The following is a 9,716-nucleotide window of genomic DNA, read 5'->3' as shown; positions in this document are numbered from 1 at the left end:
AAGCTTGTCACTCAAATAAAGCATGCTTGCTTTCTGGGTCCTGCAAATCTGAAGCTTTATTCCTCAGCCAAAAGTACTTTGACCGTGACCCATTTCAGCTCAGCCAGACCCATAGCAGTTCCATGCCATCTAAAAGCTAAGTGCTTACTGTATAGGCTCCAGCATGAGCACATGGTGGGACTAACCAGCTCTTCAGTCTTGCCTGCCTGCCATCTGGAAAATAACAGCTTTAAGCAGGTCCTGCCAGTAATTACCCTGCAAACTCTGAACAAAGGCGCAGAACACACTGTAGTGAAATCTGGATAATTGATGGGGACAGGCGTCAGCAAATGAAAAGTCTATTCCGAGCAGTGAAAATATACTGTTTGCATATGTTTGTGTGCTTGAACACAATACCTGGCCATATGGCTTCATCAAAACTCTGACACTTTTCATGATATACTATGAGCAATAGTTCAATATAGAATACTGTATGTGCTTTGCAGGTTCACATGATAGCAACACCGAGATCAAATTAATTTGGAATATACACATTTATATGTTCATTTTTGCCAAAAGTCAGATAAAAATATCAATGCCACTCTCAAAACGAATGTTACCTGCCAGATAACCGACTCAAGCTTAGACCATTTCTGTGGTTAAAAAAAGAGAGAGAAACATTTAGAGGTACTGGCAGGTGTAGTTTGTGAATTTAGACTATGCTGAGATACCTTTACTCACTTGTTTCCATTGTTTGTGCTGAGTTAAGCAAAGCTTGTGGCAAAAGTTCTTGTCAGATAGAAAAATGTCTGGGGGGACTGTGTCCTATAACATTCACAACCAAAAAAAAAAAAAGTACATTGTAATTGTTATGTCTTTTGTTACATGCCTAGGGACTACATAAGTAAATTAGCATAGCTATAATCCAGCATGTTTACATCTGCTGTTCTATAAATACAAATGTTCATCAATGTGTATTGTCCTATTAGAAAAATCGAATAAACTAAACTAAACAGTAAAATGTCAGTGGCAGCAATGGGCCAAGAGTACGTTTGGAATTCTTTACACAACCACATGACACTTTTTATGTGTAGGCTATATCATGAATGGACAAAATATCTAAAGTATTATATCGGCGTTTGACAATTATCATGCCTATTCCTGCTCCATTATGGCAGACCTTCATCGATGCTTTTGAGTGTGGCCATTCAGAACAGCTATAGACATATTTGCCTTCTACTGTGAATGAAGAAGACATGAACGATGTCTTTTCATGCACACTATTTCTCGATGAGGCTTATGACTGTCTTTAGTGTACACATGTAAATAATCTTATTTCAATAATTGTTGAACTTTTCCTTTAATTAATCCGAATTTATGGGAGAAAAATGATGTGTAGCCTCACATTTGTCCTATATTTGCAGCAAATAAGTCTGACCTCCTTTAAATCAAAACCCCCACAAGACAGTCCCTCCTCAAATAGACAGATTTATACTTCCTATGAAAAAGTTGCTGGGTGTGAAAATTTGTTTCCATGACTTGCTTTCCACACATTGGTACAGAGCACTAAAAACCACAACCACTCCTTTGGTTTGAACCACTGCGTAGACCTGCCAAAACATGAAGTTGATATACACTGTCCATTTTCCAAAATGTCGTTTTCAATTTTAATCCTATCAGGATCTAATCTGGAAACTGTTACTCACTGTGTCTTGAAAATAAATTGTTTGCAGCTGACAGTCAAATGTGAAGGAAGGGAAAATGGGGGTGGGGACAAGTGGCAAAGGCCCTCTGGTGAAATGCCATCTTTATGCTGATGCACAGGAAACAGGCTCTTACCAGATGGGAAATGAAGTGGCAAGCTCAGGACGTCTTATATTTCCCCTTGTGCTTTCAGATGGGCCTTGTTAGTGCTGAGACACCAGGGCTCCAGCTTTTGTCCGCACAGAGCCAATAGTAAACAATGCTGCAGCATTTTTAAAAGACCTTAAGTGCTTGTGATGGCTGAGAGGTATGCTGCCATGAGGTCTTGAGTTTCTCAGACCTTCAGATTCCCCCCCCCCCCCCCGCCCCTACACACACACACACACACACACACACACACACACACACACACACACACACACACACACACTTAGAATGAACAATGTGAAAGAGCTGAAACCAATTTATGTGCAAGTGAGGGAAAATACTTCTCTGATGTTTTACTGGTGAAATGTGTGCTAAAAATGTCATTATTGTAATTATATGTGCTCTTTTTCTTTTCATTACTGATGCCAACTTAAAAAAAACTATATGAAAATATTACTTTGTTATATAATTGTGTTGTAATAAATAATAACAAGATTATGATTTTGAGATTATCTTACCTCTGGATGACTAAATTAATTTTCTAATTAAAGGGTGAAGGTTTAAATCATCCTCTGCTCACAGGAAGTGGGCTGTCTCACGACTAAGTATTTGAACACTGTTAGTTTTTCACTGCCATATCTTTATACAGTAATTTTAGATAAAAACTGTAACACACATATTTGACTAACAGGACAAACCAGTATAGCAAAATAAACAAAGAAAACTGTGTATATTTACCAAACATCTCAAGGATAAAGGCTGGTGTTACACTTGGACTCTGTCAGTTTGTTTCATAGTCACCTTGACTGAATAGTGTCACTTTACGCATAATGAACAAACCAAGGCCAAACCTAGTAGAGTGTAAAATGTAGATAATCCTGCAGAAATCAGCAGTCTGAAGACTCAAATTATGAGTGAATAGTGTAAGTTTGGAACAAGTATTGTAATTACTGTAGTCATCAAGTCTTGTGGAAAAGTTAGTGAATAATTAGTTTTTAGTTTATAAGTGAATTTGATTAAATACTGTTATGATGCAATACCCAATAATACAGTACCTTGATAAACTTGATAAGCTATTTATTTTCCCCTTTCTGTGAGAAGCTGTCCGAGGTCATGATGCTGCCTCCTCCCTGTGTACTTCACTGTTGGAATGGTGCCTTGATGTTAAAATGCAGTGCCATTAGATAAAGTATAGTGTTGCATGTTCTTCTCAATCAATTCAACCTAAGTTTCAACATTTGACGAAACATTTTCCCATTGTGGATGGGCAGTGCTGCAAATCTTAGCCATGAAGTGATGTGTCGTCCTTTGTGGTGTGCACACACATACACATGTACGCAGAGCAGCATAACCATTGTAATAAGTTGTCTCTATTTGCAGAAACATGTCTAACAGGACTGATGGTTTTCTGAAATGTAACCCTCTTTGTAACCCTATATTTGTACTAGAAATAATTCACACATTTTTTTCTAACATAAACTTTGAACACACATCAGTAAAAAGAAAAAATAGATTGTGTTTGTTCTACTTGTAACTTAGATGAAGATATGATCATGTTTTAGCATTGTTTATTGATAAAAGGGGGTAATTTCAAAGGATTTACAATATGAGATCCAGGGCTGTAATGTTCGGATTCTTTTCAAGATTTTATGTATTGAGAAGGGAAGATGACTCACGTGGACATAGATTTCCTGTTTGCATTCACATGTTCGAGGTCAGAGCTGGCTGGATGCCGACACAAACCCAGTGCTGCCTCTCTCTGATATAAAGGGCCACCTTGGTGTGAAGGTCTGCAATAATGGTGGTAAGCAGTGATTCAGGACCAAGTTAATTAAGTTACAGTTAATGTATTCTGAGTGCATGTCTGGTAGTTGGAAAGGAAAGAAGGCAGAGAAAATAGAAAAACTGCTGTCTGACTGGGCTGGGATTTGAGAGCTTGGTGAACATGTTTGCAGCATTCATAATTTCTTCTCACATGCAAATGGTGATGATTTGGTGTGAGGAATTTTTGAGACGCTAAAAGGAATGTGACTCCATAACCTCCATAACCCTAATTTTGGAACTTTTAGTAAAAATTGCAAAAATATCCATATATTATCCTTATCAAGAGCTTTAAAAAGACGAGAAGCAACGCAAAAGCACAATTGCAGATTTTAAACCATACCATCCATCTGTCCATTGTTTTCTGTCTATTTCAGGGCCAACACAGAAACATAAACAGAAAAACAACCATTCACACTCACATTTACACCTATGGGCAATTTAGAGTCACCAGTTAATCCAACATGCATGTCTTTGGACTATGGAAGGAACCCACACAAGGACGGGGAGAACATGCACACACACTCCACACAGACAGGCTGGGGCCAGCAGGTAGAGTCAAGATGGGGAACTTCTTGCTGTGAGGTTGCAGCACTAACCACTAAACTCTAACCACCATCGTACTGCCCTGCAAAAACTAAGATGAATAAAAAGTCCTTCCACATGAAAAGAAAAACAAAATGAAAACATGTTTTGCGTCAGTAAGCAAAAGTTTCTGGTCTTATTGCCTGTAGCTGACACAAGTAACTCAAAATGTTTGCAAATGAATTCCAAAGGCCCTTTGCTCTGTAGCTTAATTTAATATTATGATATTGACACACTTCTACAAACAAGGGCTATGTCTATATGTACTGATGTTCTCAAGTATTTCTAAAAGTCCCCAAAACATGACCCTCTTTGTGATAACTCTCAGCTGAGCAGGATCCTTTGCTGCCTTCTACAGCTACCAATTATTGGCTGACTTTGCATCACTTTTAAACGCCTCCATCTTATTTGTGCTTGTATCCATCTGTTTGAAAAGAGGTTAAAAGTTGACTGGCAGAGGTCCTCCTCTCTGAGAGTTAGTGGTTCACTGGAGGGGACTTGTTTCTATCAGGGGTGAAATACCCACCCGTCCATCATCCTGACAGAGCTGTCAGCCATTCAGCCAAACCAGAGGAGTTCCTGCCAACAATCAAAGGGCTTTTCATTGAAGGAATCCAGCTCTGGCCTGTCATCAGGGAAGGGGTTGTGCCAGTTGTCAGCATGACACAGGATACTCCCATCGCTTAAAAAAAAAAAGAAAATGGTCATATCCATGGCATTGGTCAAGAGCACAAGTCCTGCCCCCTATCCACCTCTCTTTCTTTCTCTCTCTCTCTCTCTCTCTCTCTCTCTTACTTTCTCATACACACTTAAAGAGCCGTTTTTTATTCATTTGCACTGTGGGGTGTTACAAAGCTTATTGAACATTTGCTTTTTACAAATAAGGCTTTTTAAACTTCTTATCAATATGATTTTTGACTTTAACTAATCTCCACTTACTGCTCAATAATGTTGGTGCTCTTATTCACCACTTGGGGGAAGCAAAACTAAACAGATTGTCAAGCAGCAGAAAAACCTGTTCAGAAATACTTAAGGGGCTTACCTGACTACATCACATATGTTTAAAATTCATTTGTATTCAGATGTCACCTAAATTGCTGTCATTCAAATTACTTTACACTTATAGTTTTTTCAGTCAGATTAATCAGTTTTAACTAAAAATTATTTTCATCATCAGTTATTCTGACAGTTTTTTGGGTGTATCAATTATTAATTTGTTCTACTTCTTAATGAAAAGACTGTTTATCAGAACCCAAAGTGGCTTCCCTACAGTTTAACATCCATTGATGTTTCAGAGTTCACAGATGTAAAAAAGAGTAAATATATTTGTATATGAAGACCTCATATATGTAATTTATAGCTTGTTGCACATGAATCATCTCCAAATTACCAATGGATTTCATTGCAGCTCTTCTAATATTCCAGAGGACTCAGTTTGTAATGTTTTCAAACATTTTCTGTTAATGTGAATAACAAACATTTGCATAATACAGTTCCAATCAGATGTCTGAGTAAAACCATCCTATGAGAGATGTCTTGCGGTTGCTTGGCAATTTTATGCATGAAAAATCAGCACCTTTGAGGAGAAATGCATTGCAGTTTCTGATTGCATTTAAAAAAGGAGAGCTTTTAGCGTTGTCTATGTTTATAGACATAGTTCATTTAAATATAGATACCATAGATGACCAGCACAGTGTCAGACTACAGCCTTTTCTGACACTTTAGTGGGTTTACTATAACATATACTCTTATACACTTTACTATTATATAACCAACAAGCCCCTTGCATAAGTTAATTATTCATCTTCATGTCATAACACTGAGGATGCTTTCATTATGACAGGTAGCCTGACAAGTGCAGTGAATAGCAAAAAGAAAACATGCACTGATCTCCAATGATTCAGTGGCTTCATCGTGTGACTACTGAGTGTGGGCACCTTCTAATAAGTCAAGATTCTCCATTGCATCCAAAGAACGCATGAATGCTTTCTTTCAAAAACAGCCCCGGGCAGTTTAAGAATCAACACAAGCCTATTCCGCACAAGTGAATGTCTGTAAGTCCTACCACGTGAGATTCACAATGAGCCATGGCCAGTCCAGGGCAGGCAAAAAAGGGCTAGTATATTGTATTTTAGTCTTCTTCCTCTTATAACCATCATTGAGCGCTCACTTCTGCCAACAGCCATCAGTCTGTACAACCCCAATTCCAAAAAAGTTGGGAAGATGTGAAAACGTAAATAAAAACAGAATTCAATGATTTGCTAATCTCATGAACCCATAAATTAATTCACAATAGAACATAATCAATATGTCAGATGCTGAAACTGAGACATTTGACCATTTCAAGGAGAATATCAGCTCACTTTAAATTTGATGGCAGCGTTTCTTTCCCTCTTCAATTAACGTCGGTCTGTAAACATTTGGAAAGTGAGGAGACTAGTTGCTTGTTTCTGGATTATTAGTTTTATAATGTGCCAAATGCTTTCTATTGGAATGCAGGCAGGTTAGTTAAGCATGCAGACTCTTCTCCTGCAAAGCCATTCTGTTGTGAGGGATGGAGTATGTAGTTTAGCATTGTCTTGCTGAAATATATAAGGCCTTCCAAGATTGAGATGCTGTCTGGATGGAAGCATATGTTGTTCTAAAACCTCTATGTACTTTTCATCATTGATGGAACCTTTCCAGATGTGTAACCTGCCCACGCCATGGGCACTAATGCAGCCCCATACCATCAGAGATGGAGGCTTTTGAACTGGTCGCTGATAACAAGCTAAGAAACAAGCCTCCAACGATTTTAAATGAGATTTGGGCCAGAGAACATGCCGGTGTTTCTGGATTATGTTCACACATCGCTTCTTTATTGCAATTTTACGTTGAGGAACATTTTTCTGAAATTGTTCCACAATTTTTTGGCTCAGTTTGTCACAGATTGGTGAACCTCTGCCCATCTTTACATTTTAGAAGCTCTGCCTCATTGAGTCACTGCTTTTATACCCAGTTATGTTACTGACTGGTTTGGCAATTAACCTAACTAGTTGTCAAATGCTGCTCCATTTGTATTAGAGTTGTGGCAATTGCTTTTCCACCCTTTTGATGCCCCTCTTCGAACTTTAGTGAGATGTGTTGCTGCCATCAAATTCAAACTATTTTCCATGAAATGGTAAAATTTCAATATGTTTTTCATGTTCTATTGTAAACAAAATATGGGTTGATGAGATTTGCAAATCACTGCATTCTGTTTTTATTTACGTTTTCACATCTTCCCAACTTTTTTTGGATTGGGGTTGTACGATGACTCTCTGTGGTGTCAGGAAACAGACCTTCAGCATTTCATTACAACATAAATATAATGTAAATGTAACATACAGCCATTGTTTCTGCATATGCACTTGAGTACAAGCAGTATACAAAATGCACTAAGGCATTTTAATAGGCAATACAGAAACATATCTTATATATCATAGCTTTTTAGGACTGTTCACCTCACTGCAAAATGTACAGTATATTCATGCTGTGATTGGCTCATAGGTTAAACAATACATCTGTCAGGATAATTAGCCATGACGATCTGTTCTAGACAATGTATTTAGTGATCCTCACTTTTCCTCTCCATTAAAAGAAGAACACCTCTATTCATGTCCACAGTAAGTTGTGAGGTTAAAGCTCAAACTAATTTATAGTGACACTGTGTTCTCCACTTTATTTGTACATTTTCTTGTGAGTCTTGGCTCTGCAAATCATCATCTGTGGCACGGTGCAGGACATTGGTTGAATCCCCTGTCACTGGAGCTATGATTAAAACCCCTGCTGTTATTTCTTCCAAACAGTATAACTGGCAAACTTTTGTAATGGGCCTTTTTATTTTAATCTATTTAGGATCTCTCCATGGCCAACCACTCATGCTGTTTATACAGAGAAACACAATGGGGTCCAGTGGCTTCTGCCAAAAGAAGCAAGTTCAACCAAAAGAAGCAAGTTTAAAATCAGTGATATGTAACCATGCAAGCAAATTGACAACCAGTGGTGGTAAAACATTAACTTTTGAGCCATAAAAGATGTGAAGCCCTAAAGTCTGTGCAAACTGCATATGTTGCTGGTGGGCATGAGATATGATTGAAAACATCAGAACATATTGGGCCTTGAGTTGAGAATGTTTGAAATATAAGACGTGTGACTGCATCAGAATCAAAATAATAAGTTCATTTTTGAGGAAGTAAACAAGAAAAGGTCCTTAAAATAGTGTTTGTTTTTTATTTACAAACATTTTTCATATGCTCTAAACTTTCTAGTGAACTCAAGCTCTAACCCAGTGGTGCTGAATGTGTGATTATTGAAAGCATTGTGCTAATGCCTGCCAGTGTGTTTGATTGAAATCTCATCATAGAGTTTCAATGTTGTATCATAAAAATATGTGCACATAGTAAATATTCATGAGACATGCAAAGCTATTCCTGGTACATTCTGAGTATAGGACTGAAAGTGTGTATTAATATTTATAGTCTATTTGCATGGCTTTGCTTGCCACAGTCTAGTTTCTAAAAATTAGCATGGGTCATTTCCCCTAGATTTACAAAGGAACAGCATAGATTGATCTTGTTACTGTGCTTATGTCAATACACACACACACACACACACACACACACAGACACACACAGAGAGAGACTTAGAAACAGAAACAGATGCTTTTACTTCCATTGAATAACACTCATTGACACTGTGCATTCCCCAACCATAGCCATCAAAACTGAATTCCTAACCCTAAAATTTATTCTAAACCTAATTCTTACCTAATTCTATATTGCTGGTGGAGGTCAAGTCACTAGGCGTGGAAAACATTTGCCCTGAGATGCAAAACTACTTTAGGGATCATGGGAGCATGCCCATCCAGTCTACATCTTTATTGTGGACTTACGAAGGCCTATGACTGTGTTCCTCATAATCTCTTCTCTGCTTTTTGCAGATGATGTAGTTCTGTTGATTTACCAGACTGTGACCGTCAGCATGCACTGGGATGGTTTGCAGCCGAGTGATTCACTACCCCAAATGAAGGAGTTTAAGTATCTTGGAGTTCACAAGTTAGGTAAAATCCACTGTGAGATTTCCAGTCAATTGGTGCAACTTCGATGACTAGGAAACCTTACTAAACCTGCTGCCACTGCAACCCGACTCCTGATAAGTAGAAGATAATGGATAGATGCATTGATGGATGGCTCTCACTTAGTTTACATTTACATTTACATTTAGTCATTTAGCAGATGCTTTTATCCAAAGCGACTTACAAGTGAGGTTTGTTATTTACAAGAACACACATTGACAGTTTTTAATACCTTCTCTGTTCCTATTCTTGGCCTTTATGTTCTAATAAATTGCTAAGGATAAAAATGTGGTTTCTAAATATCTTAGAGGTTATTAAACGTTACACAAGTCTCACTAGGGCATTTTGTTTCCCTTAGTTGTGTGGTCCTCTGCATTTGTTTGTC

This window comes from Channa argus, chromosome 7 (genome assembly GCF_033026475.1).
Source record: "Channa argus isolate prfri chromosome 7, Channa argus male v1.0, whole genome shotgun sequence".
Classification (NCBI taxonomy): Eukaryota; Metazoa; Chordata; class Actinopteri; order Anabantiformes; family Channidae; genus Channa; species Channa argus.
Note: the sequence above shows the minus strand (reverse complement) of the source record.